This window comes from Girardinichthys multiradiatus, chromosome 23 (assembly GCF_021462225.1).
Source record: "Girardinichthys multiradiatus isolate DD_20200921_A chromosome 23, DD_fGirMul_XY1, whole genome shotgun sequence".
Taxonomy (NCBI): Eukaryota; Metazoa; Chordata; class Actinopteri; order Cyprinodontiformes; family Goodeidae; genus Girardinichthys; species Girardinichthys multiradiatus.
In genome coordinates this window covers 31,276,820-31,290,312 of record NC_061815.1, presented here as the reverse complement: position 1 = coordinate 31,290,312, position 13,493 = coordinate 31,276,820, and the positions used below count along the sequence as shown (strand labels likewise).

At 40.9% G+C, this 13,493-nt stretch overlaps 5 non-coding genes across 5 annotated transcripts; all 5 read left to right on the top strand.

The window, feature by feature from the left end:
- The first annotated feature begins 2,111 nt into the window (after nt 1–2,111).
- On the top strand, nt 2,112–2,184 carry trnaf-gaa. Its single transcript has one exon. It is a non-coding gene; the product is annotated as a tRNA-Phe (tRNA).
- A 2,174-nt stretch (nt 2,185–4,358) lies between these two features.
- trnaf-gaa lies at nt 4,359–4,431 on the top strand. Its single transcript has one exon. It is a non-coding gene; the product is annotated as a tRNA-Phe (tRNA).
- Nucleotides 4,432–6,931: 2,500 nt separating this feature from the next.
- Nucleotides 6,932–7,004, top strand: trnaf-gaa. Its single transcript has one exon. It is a non-coding gene; the product is annotated as a tRNA-Phe (tRNA).
- Nucleotides 7,005–10,165: 3,161 nt separating this feature from the next.
- On the top strand, nt 10,166–10,238 carry trnaf-gaa. The gene has a single exon. It is a non-coding gene; the product is annotated as a tRNA-Phe (tRNA).
- Nucleotides 10,239–11,752: 1,514 nt separating this feature from the next.
- On the top strand, nt 11,753–11,825 carry trnaf-gaa. Its single transcript has one exon. It is a non-coding gene; the product is annotated as a tRNA-Phe (tRNA).
- The last annotated feature ends 1,668 nt before the right edge of the window (nt 11,826–13,493 follow it).

The window sequence follows — 13,493 nt, the reverse complement described above, 5'->3', positions numbered from 1 at the left end:
TGATGTGTCTGTGGCCTAAAAAGGTCTTTTATGTTCTAATGAAGCTTACACTGATGTGATTTCATTGCTTGATCAGTCTGTAGTTAATACTCCCAGATCATCTGGATGCATGTTAATCAGGCCAATTCCACAATCTTTACATTTCAGCTGTTGCTTTCTAGAAAAGAATATTGACATGTTTTAGCAAACCAGTAACAGGAACAAAGCCCCTGTCATGACATAGCTCTCTGGCTACACTGAAGGATTGCTGATGTGTCGGGCCTAAAAGGGTCTTCTATGTTCTAATAAAGTTTACACTGATGTGATTTCATTGCTTGATCAGTCCGTAGTTAATACTCCCAGATCATCTGGATGCATGTTAATCAGGCCAATTCCACAAGCTTTACATTTCGGCTGTTGCTTTCTAGAAAACAATATTTACATGTTTTAGCAAACCAGTAACAGGAACAAAGCCCCGGTAATGACATAGCCCTCTGGCTACACTGAAGGATTGCTGATGTGTCTGGGGCCTAAAAGGGTCTTCTATGTTCTAATGAAGCTTACACTGATGTGATTTCTTTGGTTGATCAGTCCGTAGTTAATACTCCCAGATCATCTGGATGCATGTTGATCAGGCCAATTCCACAACATAGCTCTCTGGCTACACTGAAGGATTGCTGATGTGTCTGGGGCCTAAAAGGGTCTTCTATGTTCTAATAAAGTTTACACTGATGTGATTTCATTGCTTGATCAGTCCGTAGTTAATACTCCCAGATCATCTGGATGCATGTTGATCAGGCCAATTCCACAACATAGCTCTCTGGCTACACTGAAGGATTGCTGATGTGTCTGGGGCCTAAAAGGGTCTTCTATGTTCTAATGAAGCTTACACTGATGTGATTTCATTGGTTGATCAGTCCGTAGTTAATACTCCCAGATCATCTGGATGCATGTTGATCAGGCCAATTCCACAACATAGCTCTCTGGCTACACTGAAGGATTGCTGATGTGTCTGGGGCCTAAAAGGGTCTTCTATGTTCTAATAAAGTTTACACTGATGTGATTTCATTGCTTGATCAGTCCGTAGTTAATACTCCCAGATCATCTGGATGCATGTTGATCAGGCCAATTCCACAACATAGCTCTCTGGCTACACTGAAGGATTGCTGATGTGTCTGGGGCCTAAAAGGGTCTTCTATGTTCTAATAAAGTTTACACTGATGTGATTTCATTGCTTGATCAGTCCGTAGTTAATACTCCCAGATCATCTGGATGCATGTTGATCAGGCCAATTCCACAACATAGCTCTCTGGCTACACTGAAGGATTGCTGATGTGTCTGGGGCCTAAAAGGGTCTTCTATGTTCTAATAAAGTTTACACTGATGTGATTTCATTGCTTGATCAGTCCGTAGTTAATACTCCCAGATCATCTGGATGCATGTTGATCAGGCCAATTCCACAACATAGCTCTCTGGCTACACTGAAGGATTGCTGATGTGTCTGGGGCCTAAAAGGGTCTTCTATGTTCTAATGAAGCTTACACTGATGTGATTTCTTTGGTTGATCAGTCCGTAGTTAATACTCCCAGATCATCTGGATGCATGTTGATCAGGCCAATTCCACAACATAGCTCTCTGGCTACACTGAAGGATTGCTGATGTGTCTGGGGCCTAAAAGGGTCTTCTATGTTCTAATAAAGTTTACACTGATGTGATTTCATTGCTTGATCAGTCCGTAGTTAATACTCCCAGATCATCTGGATGCATGTTGATCAGGCCAATTCCACAACATAGCTCTCTGGCTACACTGAAGGATTGCTGATGTGTCTGGGGCCTAAAAGGGTCTTCTATGTTCTAATAAAGTTTACACTGATGTGATTTCATTGCTTGATCAGTCCGTAGTTAATACTCCCAGATCATCTGGATGCATGTTGATCAGGCCAATTCCACAACATAGCTCTCTGGCTACACTGAAGGATTGCTGATGTGTCTGGGGCCTAAAAGGGTCTTCTATGTTCTAATAAAGTTTACACTGATGTGATTTCATTGCTTGATCAGTCCGTAGTTAATACTCCCAGATCATCTGGATGCATGTGAACCGCCCACGTGTGGAAAGTGGAAAACTCTTTCCTGCCGAAATAGCTCAGTTGGGAGAGCGTCAGACTGAAGATCTGAAGGTCCCTGGTTCAAAACCGGGTTTCGGCAAAGGATTTACTTCTTCAGGATGTATTATTATCAGGGAGCTTGGTACTCTGAAGAAAAAAAAAACTCTCAACTTCTTAGGAATCTCTGTATTTGAGTGCTCAACCCTTAAATCAGGCGATTTCCAGATAAGTGCAAAGTTTCATAAAATATCAGGAAGCAGGTGAGCTTGTAATGTCTGGTTTTTTCTACAATGAGAAAACCACCTCACATTTGATATCCCAAACATACTCCCAGATCATCTGGATGCATGTTAATCAGGCCAATTCCACAAGCTTTACATTTCAGCTGTTGCTTTCTAGAAAAGAATATTGACATGTTTTAGCAAACCAGTAACAGGAACAAAGCCCCTGTCATGACATAGCTCTCTGGCTACACTGAAGAATTGCTGATGTGTCTGTGGCCTAAAAAGGTCTTCTATGTTCTAATGAAGCTTACACTGATGTGATTTCATTGCTTGATCAGTCCGTAGTTAATACTCCCAGATCATCTGGATGCATGTTAATCAGGCCAATTCCACAAGCTTTACATTTCAGCTGTTGCTTTCTAGAAAATAATATTGACATGTTTTAGCAAACCAGTAACAGGAACAAAGCCCCTGTCATGACATAGCTCTCTGGCTACACTGAAGGATTGCTGATGTGTCGGGCCTAAAAGGGTCTTCTATGTTCTAATAAAGTTTACACTGATGTGATTTCATTGGTTGATCAGTCCGTAGTTAATACTCCCAGGTCATCTGGATGCATGTTGATCAGGCCAATTCCATGACATAGCTCTCTAGCTACACTGAAGAATTGCTGATGTGTCTGGGGCCTAAAAGGGTCTTCTATGTTCTAATAAAGTTTACACTGATGTGATTTCATTGCTTGATCAGTCCGTAGTTAATACTCCCAGATCATCTGGATGCATGTTAATCAGGCCAATTCCACAAGCTTTACATTTCAGCTGTTGCTTTCTAGAAAAGAATATTGACATGTTTTAGCAAACCAGTAACAGGAACAAAGCCCCTGTCATGACATAGCTCTCTGGCTACACTGAAGAATTGCTGATGTGTCTGTGGCCTAAAAAGGTCTTCTATGTTCTAATGAAGCTTACACTGATGTGATTTCATTGCTTGATCAGTCCGTAGTTAATACTCCCAGATCATCTGGATGCATGTTAATCAGGCCAATTCCACAAGCTTTACATTTCAGCTGTTGCTTTCTAGAAAATAATATTGACATGTTTTAGCAAACCAGTAACAGGAACAAAGCCCCTGTCATGACATAGCTCTCTGGCTACACTGAAGGACTGCTGATGTGTTTAGCCTAAAAGGGTCTTCTATGGTCTAATAAAGTTTACACTGATGTGATTTCATTGGTTGATCAGTCCGTAGTTAATACTCCCAGATCATCTGGATGCATGTTAATCAGGCCAATTCCACAAGCTTTACATTTCAGCTGTTGCTTTCTAGAAAAGAATATTGACATGTTTTAGCAAACCAGTAACAGGAACAAAGCCCCTGTCATGACATAGCTCTCTGGCTACGCTGAAGGATTGCTGATGTGTCGGGCCTAAAAGGGTCTTCTATGTTCTAATAAAATTTACACTGATGTGATTTCATTGGTTGATCAGTCCGTAGTTAATACTCCCAGGTCATCTGGATGCATGTTGATCAGACCAATTCCATGACATAGGTCTCTAGCTACACTGAAGAATTGCTGATGTGTCTGTGGCCTAATAAGGTCTTCTATGTTCTAATGAAGCTTACACTGATGTGATTTCATTGCTTGATCAGTCCGTAGTTAATACTCCCAGATCATCTGGATGCATGTTGATCAGGCCAATTCCACAACATAGCTCTCTGGCTACACTGAAGGATTGCTGATGTGTCTGTGGCCTAAAAGGGTCTTCTATGTTCTAATAAAGCTTAAACTGATGTGATTTCATTGCTTGATCAGTCCGTAGTTAATACTCCCAGATCATCTGGATGCATGTTGATCAGGCCAATTCCACAACATAGCTCTCTGGCTACACTGAAGGATTGCTGATGTGTCTGGGGCCTAAAAGGGTATTCTATGTTCTAATAAAGTTTACACTGATGTGATTTCATTGCTTGATCAGTCCGTAGTTAATACTCCCAGATCATCTGGATGCATGCGAACCGCCCACGTGTGGAAAGTGGAAAACTCTTTCCTGCCGAAATAGCTCAGTTGGGAGAGCGTCAGACTGAAGATCTGAAGGTCCCTGTTTCAAACCTGGGTTTCGGCAAAGGATCTACTTCTTCAGGATGTATTATTATCATGGAGCTTGGTACTCTAAAGAAAGAAAAAACTCTCAACTTCTTAGGAATCTCTGTATTTCAGTGCTCAACCCTTAAATCAGGCGATTTCCAGATAAGTGCAAAATTAAATAAAATATCAGGAAGCAGGTGAGCTTGTAATGTCTGGTTTTTTCTACAATGAGAAAACCACCTCACATTTGATATCCCAAACATACTCCCAGATCATCTGGATGCATGTTAATCAGGCCAATTCCACAAGCTTTACATTTCAGCTGTTGCTTTCTAGAAAAGAATATTGACATGTTTTAGCAAACCAGTAACAGGAACAAAGCCCCTGTCATGACATAGCTCTCTGGCTACACTGAAGAATTGCTTATGTCTGTGGCCTAAAAAGGTCTTCTATGTTCTAATGAAGCTTACACTGATGTGATTTCATTGCTTGATCAGTCCGTAGTTAATACTCCCAGATCATCTGGATGCATGTTAATCAGGCCAATTCCACAAGCTTTACATTTCAGCTGTTGCTTTCTAGAAAAGAATATTAACATGTTTTAGCAAACCAGTAACAGGAACAAAGCCCCTGTCATGACATAGCTCTCTGGCTACACTGAAGGATTGCTGATGTGTTGGGCCTAAAAGGGTCTTCTATGTTCTAATAAAGTTTACACTGATGTGATTTCATTGGTTGATCAGTCCGTAGTTAATACTCCCAGGTCATCTGGATGCATGTTGATCAGGCCAATTCCATGACATAGCTCTCTAGCTACACTGAAGGGTTGCTGATGTGTCTGGGTCCTAAAAGGGTCTTCTATGTTCTAATAAAGCTTAAACTGATGTGATTTCATTGCTTGATCAGTCCGTAGTTAATACTCCCAGATCATCTGGATGCATGTTAATCAGGCCAATTCCACAAGCTTTACATTTCAGCTGTTGCTTTCTAGAAAAGAATATTGACATGTTTTAGCAAACCAGTAACAGGAACAAAGCCCCTGTCATGACATAGCTCTCTGGCTACACTGAAGAATTGCTGATGTGTCTGTGGCCTAAAAAGGTGTTCTATGTTCTAATGAAGCTTACACTGATGTGATTTCATTGCTTGATCAGTCCGTAGTTAATACTCCCAGATCATCTGGATGCATGTTGATCAGGCCAATTCCATGACATAGCTCTCTAGCTACACTGAAGAATTGCTGATGTGTCTGTGGCCTAAAAAGGTCTTCTATGTTCTAATGAAGCTTACACTGATGTGATTTCATTGCTTGATCAGTCCGTAGTTAATACTCCCAGGTCATCTGGATGCATGTTGATCAGGCCAATTCCATGACATAGCTCTCTAGCTACACTGAAGGGTTGCTGATGTGTCTGTGGCCTAAAAAGGTCTTCTATGTTCTAATGAAGCTTACACTGATGTGATTTCATTGCTTGATCAGTCCGTAGTTAATACTCCCAGATCATCTGGATGCATGTTGATCAGGCCAATTCCATGACATAGCTCTCTAGCTACACTGAAGAATTGCTGATGTGTCTGTGGCCTAAAAAGGTCTTCTATGTTCTAATGAAGCTTACACTGATGTGATTTCATTGCTTGATCAGTCCGTAGTTAATACTCCCAGATCATCTGGATGCATGTTAATCAGGCCAATTCCACAAGCTTTACATTTCAGCTGTTGCTTTCTAGAAAAGAATATTGACATGTTTTAGCAAACCAGTAACAGGAACAAAGCCCCTGTCATGACATAGCTCTCTGGCTACACTGAAGGATTGCTGATGTGTTGGGCCTAAAAGGGTCTTCTATGTTCTAATAAAGTTTACACTGATGTGATTTCATTGGTTGATCAGTCCGTAGTTAATACTCCCAGGTCATCTGGATGCATGTTGATCAGGCCAATTCCATGACATAGCTATCTGGCTACACTGAAGGGTTGCTGATGTGTCTGGGTCCTAAAAGGGTCTTCTATGTTCTAATAAAGCTTAAACTGATGTGATTTCATTGCTTGATCAGTCCGTAGTTAATACTCCCAGATCATCTGGATGCATGTTAATCAGGCCAATTCCACAAGCTTTACATTTCAGCTGTTGCTTTCTAGAAAAGAATATTGACATGTTTTAGCAAACCAGTAACAGGAACAAAGCCCCTGTCATGACATAGCTCTCTGGCTACACTGAAGGGTTGCTGATGTGTCTGGGTCCTAAAAGGGTCTTCTATGTTCTAATAAAGCTTAAACTGATGTGATTTCATTGGTTGATCAGTCCGTAGTTAATACTCCCAGATCATCTGGATGCATGTTGATCAGGCCAATTCCACAACTTAGCTCTCTGGCTACACTGAAGGATTGCTGATGTGTCTGGGGCCTAAAAGGGTATTCTATGTTCTAATAAAGTTTACACTGATGTGATTTCATTGCTTGATCAGTCCGTAGTTAATACTCCCAGATCATCTGGATGCATGCGAACCGCCCACGTGTGGAAAGTAGAAAACTCTTTCCTGCCGAAATAGCTCAGTTGGGAGAGCGTCAGACTGAAGATCTGAAGGTCCCTGGTTCAAAACCGGGTTTCGGCAAAGGATTTACTTCTTCAGGATGTATTATTATCAGGGAGCTTGGTACTCTGAAGAAAAAAAAAACTCTCAACTTCTTAGGAATCTCTGTATTTGAGTGCTCAACCCTTAAATCAGGCGATTTCCAGATAAGTGCAAAGTTTCATAAAATATCAGGAAGCAGGTGAGCTTGTAATGTCTGGTTTTTTCTACAATGAGAAAACCACCTCACATTTGATATCCCAAACATACTCCCAGATCATCTGGATGCATGTTAATCAGGCCAATTCCACAAGCTTTACATTTCAGCTGTTGCTTTCTAGAAAAGAATATTGACATGTTTTAGCAAACCAGTAACAGGAACAAAGCCCCTGTCATGACATAGCTCTCTGGCTACACTGAAGAATTGCTGATGTGTCTGTGGCCTAAAAAGGTCTTCTATGTTCTAATGAAGCTTACACTGATGTGATTTCATTGCTTGATCAGTCCGTAGTTAATACTCCCAGATCATCTGGATGCATGTTAATCAGGCCAATTCCACAAGCTTTACATTTCAGCTGTTGCTTTCTAGAAAATAATATTGACATGTTTTAGCAAACCAGTAACAGGAACAAAGCCCCTGTCATGACATAGCTCTCTGGCTACACTGAAGAATTGCTGATGTGTCTGTGGCCTAAAAAGGTCTTCTATGTTCTAATGAAGCTTACACTGATGTGATTTCATTGCTTGATCAGTCCGTAGTTAATACTCCCAGATCATCTGGATGCATGTTAATCAGGCCAATTCCACAAGCTTTACATTTCAGCTGTTGCTTTCTAGAAAAGAATATTGACATGTTTTAGCAAACCAGTAACAGGAACAAAGCCCCTGTCATGACATAGCTCTCTGGCTACACTGAAGGATTGCTGATGTGTCTGTGGCCTAAAAAGGTCTTCTATGTTCTAATGAAGCTTACACTGATGTGATTTCATTGGTTGATCAGTCCGTAGTTAATACTCCCAGATCATCTGGATGCATGTTGATCAGGCCAATTCCATGACATAGCTCTCTAGCTACACTGAAGAATTGCTGATGTGTCTGTGACCTAAAAAGGTCTTCTATGTTCTAATGAAGCTTACACTGATGTGATTTCATTGCTTGATCAGTCCGTAGTTAATACTCCCAGATCATCTGGATGCATGTTAATCAGGCCAATTCCACAAGCTTTACATTTCAGCTGTTGCTTTCTAGAAAAGAATATTGACATGTTTTAGCAAACCAGTAACAGGAACAAAGCCCCTGTCATGACATAGCTCTCTGGCTACGCTGAAGGATTGCTGATGTGTCGGGCCTAAAAGGGTCTTCTATGTTCTAATAAAATTTACACTGATGTGATTTCATTGGTTGATCAGTCCGTAGTTAATACTCCCAGGTCATCTGGATGCATGTTGATCAGGCCAATTCCATGACATAGCTCTCTAGCTACACTGAAGAATTGCAGATGTGTCTGTGGCCTAAAAAGGTCTTCTATGTTCTAATGAAGCTTACACTGATGTGATTTCATTGCTTGATCAGTCCGTAGTTAATACTCCCAGATCATCTGGATGCATGTTGATCAGGCCAATTCCACAACATAGCTCTCTGGCTACACTGAAGGATTGCTGATGTGTCTGGGGCCTAAAAGGGTATTCTATGTTCTAATAAAGTTTACACTGATGTGATTTCATTGCTTGATCAGTCCGTAGTTAATACTCCCAGGTCATCTGGATGCATGTTGATCAGGCCAATTCCATGACATAGCTCTCTAGCTACACTGAAGGGTTGCTGATGTGTCTGGGTCCTAAAAGGGTCTTCTATGTTCTAATAAAGCTTAAACTGATGTGATTTCATTGCTTGATCAGTCCGTAGTTAATACTCCCAGATCATCTGGATGCATGTTAATCAGGCCAATTCCACAAGCTTTACATTTCAGCTGTTGCTTTCTAGAAAAGAATATTGACATGTTTTAGCAAACCAGTAACAGGAACAAAGCCCCTGTCATGACATAGCTCTCTGGCTACACTGAAGAATTGCTGATGTGTCTGTGGCCTAAAAAGGTGTTCTATGTTCTAATGAAGCTTACACTGATGTGATTTCATTGCTTGATCAGTCCGTAGTTAATACTCCCAGATCATCTGGATGCATGTTAATCAGGCCAATTCCACAAGCTTTACATTTCAGCTGTTGCTTTCTAGAAAAGAATATTGACATGTTTTAGCAAACCAGTAACAGGAACAAAGCCCCTGTCATGACATAACTCTCTGGCTACACTGAAGAATTGCTGATGTGTCTGTGGCCTAAAAAGGTCTTCTATGTTCTAATGAAGCTTACACTGATGTGATTTCATTGCTTGATCAGTCCGTAGTTAATACTCCCAGGTCATCTGGATGCATGTTGATCAGGCCAATTCCATGACATAGCTCTCTAGCTACACTGAAGAATTGCTGATGTGTCTGTGGCCTAAAAAGGTCTTCTATGTTCTAATGAAGCTTACACTGATGTGATTTCATTGCTTGATCAGTCCGTAGTTAATACTCCCAGATCATCTGGATGCATGTTGATCAGGCCAATTCCACAACATAGCTCTCTGGCTACACTGAAGAATTGCTGATGTGTCTGTGACCTAAAAAGGTCTTCTATGTTCTAATGAAGCTTACACTGATGTGATTTCATTGCTTGATCAGTCCGTAGTTAATACTCCCAGATCATCTGGATGCATGTTAATCAGGCCAATTCCACAAGCTTTACATTTCAGCTGTTGCTTTCTAGAAAAGAATATTGACATGTTTTAGCAAACCAGTAACAGGAACAAAGCCCCTGTCATGACATAGCTCTCTGGCTACGCTGAAGGATTGCTGATGTGTCGGGCCTAAAAGGGTCTTCTATGTTCTAATAAAATTTACACTGATGTGATTTCATTGGTTGATCAGTCCGTAGTTAATACTCCCAGATCATCTGGATGCATGTTGATCAGGCCAATTCCACAACATAGCTCTCTGGCTACACTGAAGGATTGCTGATGTGTCTGGGGCCTAAAAGGGTATTCTATGTTCTAATAAAGTTTACACTGATGTGATTTCATTGCTTGATCAGTCCGTAGTTAATACTCCCAGATCATCTGGATGCATGCGAACCGCCCACGTGTGGAAAGTAGAAAACTCTTTCCTGCCGAAATAGCTCAGTTGGGAGAGCGTCAGACTGAAGATCTGACGGTCCCTGGTTCAAACCCGGGTTTCGGCAAAGGATCTACTTCTTCAGGATGTATTATTATCATGGAGCTTGGTACTCTAAAGAAAAAAAAACTCTCAACTTCTTAGGAATCTCTGTATTTCAGTGCTCAACCCTTAAATCAGGTGATTTCCAGATAAGTGCAAAATTTCATAAAATATCAGGAAGCAGGTGAGCTTGTAATGTCTGGTTTTTTCTACAATGAGAAAACCACCTCACATTTGATATCCCAAACATACTCCCAGATCATCTGGATGCATGTTAATCAGGCCAATTCCACAAGCTTTACATTTCAGCTGTTGCTTTCTAGAAAAGAATATTGACATGTTTTAGCAAACCAGTAACAGGAACAAAGCCCCTGTCATGACATAGCTCTCTGGCTACACTGAAGAATTGCTTATGTCTGTGGCCTAAAAAGGTCTTCTATGTTCTAATGAAGCTTACACTGATGTGATTTCATTGCTTGATCAGTCCGTAGTTAATACTCCCAGATCATCTGGATGCATGTTGATCAGGCCAATTCCACAACATAGCTCTCTGGCTACACTGAAGAATTGCTTATGTCTGTGGCCTAAAAAGGTCTTCTATGTTCTAATGAAGCTTACACTGATGTGATTTCATTGCTTGATCAGTCCGTAGTTAATACTCCCAGATCATCTGGATGCATGTTAATCAGGCCAATTCCACAAGCTTTACATTTCAGCTGTTGCTTTCTAGAAAAGAATATTGACATGTTTTAGCAAACCAGTAACAGGAACAAAGCCCCTGTCATGACATAGCTCTCTGGCTACACTGAAGGATTGCTGATGTGTTGGGCCTAAAAGGGTCTTCTATGTTCTAATAAAGTTTACACTGATGTGATTTAATTGGTTGATCAGTCCGTAGTTAATACTCCCAGGTCATCTGGATGCATGTTGATCAGGCCAATTCCATGACATAGCTCTCTAGCTACACTGAAGGGTTGCTGATGTGTCTGGGTCCTAAAAGGGTCTTCTATGTTCTAATAAAGCTTAAACTGATGTGATTTCATTGCTTGATCAGTCCGTAGTTAATACTCCCAGATCATCTGGATGCATGTTAATCAGGCCAATTCCACAAGCTTTACATTTCAGCTGTTGCTTTCTAGAAAAGAATATTGACATGTTTTAGCAAACCAGTAACAGGAACAAAGCCCCTGTCATGACATAGCTCTCTGGCTACACTGAAGAATTGCTGATGTGTCTGTGGCCTAAAAAGGTGTTCTATGTTCTAATGAAGCTTACACTGATGTGATTTCATTGCTTGATCAGTCCGTAGTTAATACTCCCAGATCATCTGGATGCATGTTGATCAGGCCAATTCCACAACATAGCTCTCTGGATACACTGAAGGATTGCTGATGTGTCTGGGGCCTAAAAGGGTATTCTATGTTCTAATAAAGTTTACACTGATGTGATTTCATTGCTTGATCAGTCCGTAGTTAATACTCCCAGATCATCTGGATGCATGCGAACCGCCCACGTGTGGAAAGTGGAAAACTCTTTCCTGCCGAAATAGCTCAGTTGGGAGAGCGTCAGACTGAAGATCTGACGGTCCCTGGTTCAAACCCGGGTTTTGGCAAAGGATCTACTTCTTCAGGATGTATTATTATCATGGAGCTTGGTACTCTAAAGAAAAAAAAACTCTCAACTTCTTAGGAATCTCTGTATTTCAGTGCTCAACCCTTAAATCAGGTGATTTCCAGATAAGTGCAAAATTTCATAAAATATCAGGAAGCAGGTGAGCTTGTAATGTCTGGTTTTTTCTACAATGAGAAAACCACCTCACATTTGATATCCCAAACATACTCCCAGATCATCTGGATGCATGTTAATCAGGCCAATTCCACAAGCTTTACATTTCAGCTGTTGCTTTCTAGAAAAGAATATTGACATGTTTTAGCAAACCAGTAACAGGAACAAAGCCCCTGTCATGACATAGCTCTCTGGCTACACTGAAGAATTGCTTATGTCTGTGGCCTAAAAAGGTCTTCTATGTTCTAATGAAGCTTACACTGATGTGATTTCATTGCTTGATCAGTCCGTAGTTAATACTCCCAGATCATCTGGATGCATGTTGATCAGGCCAATTCCACAACATAGCTCTCTGGCTACACTGAAGAATTGCTTATGTCTGTGGCCTAAAAAGGTCTTCTATGTTCTAATGAAGCTTACACTGATGTGATTTCATTGCTTGATCAGTCCGTAGTTAATACTCCCAGATCATCTGGATGCATGTTAATCAGGCCAATTCCACAAGCTTTACATTTCAGCTGTTGCTTTCTAGAAAAGAATATTGACATGTTTTAGCAAACCAGTAACAGGAACAAAGCCCCTGTCATGACATAGCTCTCTGGCTACACTGAAGGATTGCTGATGTGTTGGGCCTAAAAGGCTCTTCTATGATCTAATAAAGTTTACACTGATGTGATTTAATTGGTTGATCAGTCCGTAGTTAATACTCCCAGGTCATCTGGATGCATGTTGATCAGGCCAATTCCATGACATAGCTCTCTAGCTACACTGAAGGGTTGCTGATGTGTCTGGGTCCTAAAAGGGTCTTCTATGTTCTAATAAAGCTTAAACTGATGTGATTTCATTGCTTGATCAGTCCGTAGTTAATACTCCCAGATCATCTGGATGCATGTTAATCAGGCCAATTCCACAAGCTTTACATTTCAGCTGTTGCTTTCTAGAAAAGAATATTGACATGTTTTAGCAAACCAGTAACAGGAACAAAGCCCCTGTCATGACATAGCTCTCTGGCTACACTGAAAAATTGCTGATGTGTCTGTGGCCTAAAAAGGTGTTCTATGTTCTAATGAAGCTTACACTGATGTGATTTCATTGCTTGATCAGTCCGTAGTTAATACTCCCAGATCATCTGGATGCATGTTAATCAGGCCAATTCCACAAGCTTTACATTTCAGCTGTTGCTTTCTAGAAAAGAATATTGACATGTTTTAGCAAACCAGTAACAGGAACAAAGCCCCTGTCATGACATAGCTCTCTGGCTACACTGAAGAATTGCTGATGTGTCTGTGGCCTAAAAAGGTGTTCTATGTTCTAATGAAGCTTACACTGATGTGATTTCATTGCTTGATCAGTCCGTAGTTAATACTCCCAGATCATCTGGATGCATGTTGATCAGGCCAATTCCATGACATAGCTCTCTAGCTACACTGAAGAATTGCTGATGTGTCTGTGGCCTAAAAAGGTCTTCTATGTTCTAATGAAGCTTACACTGATG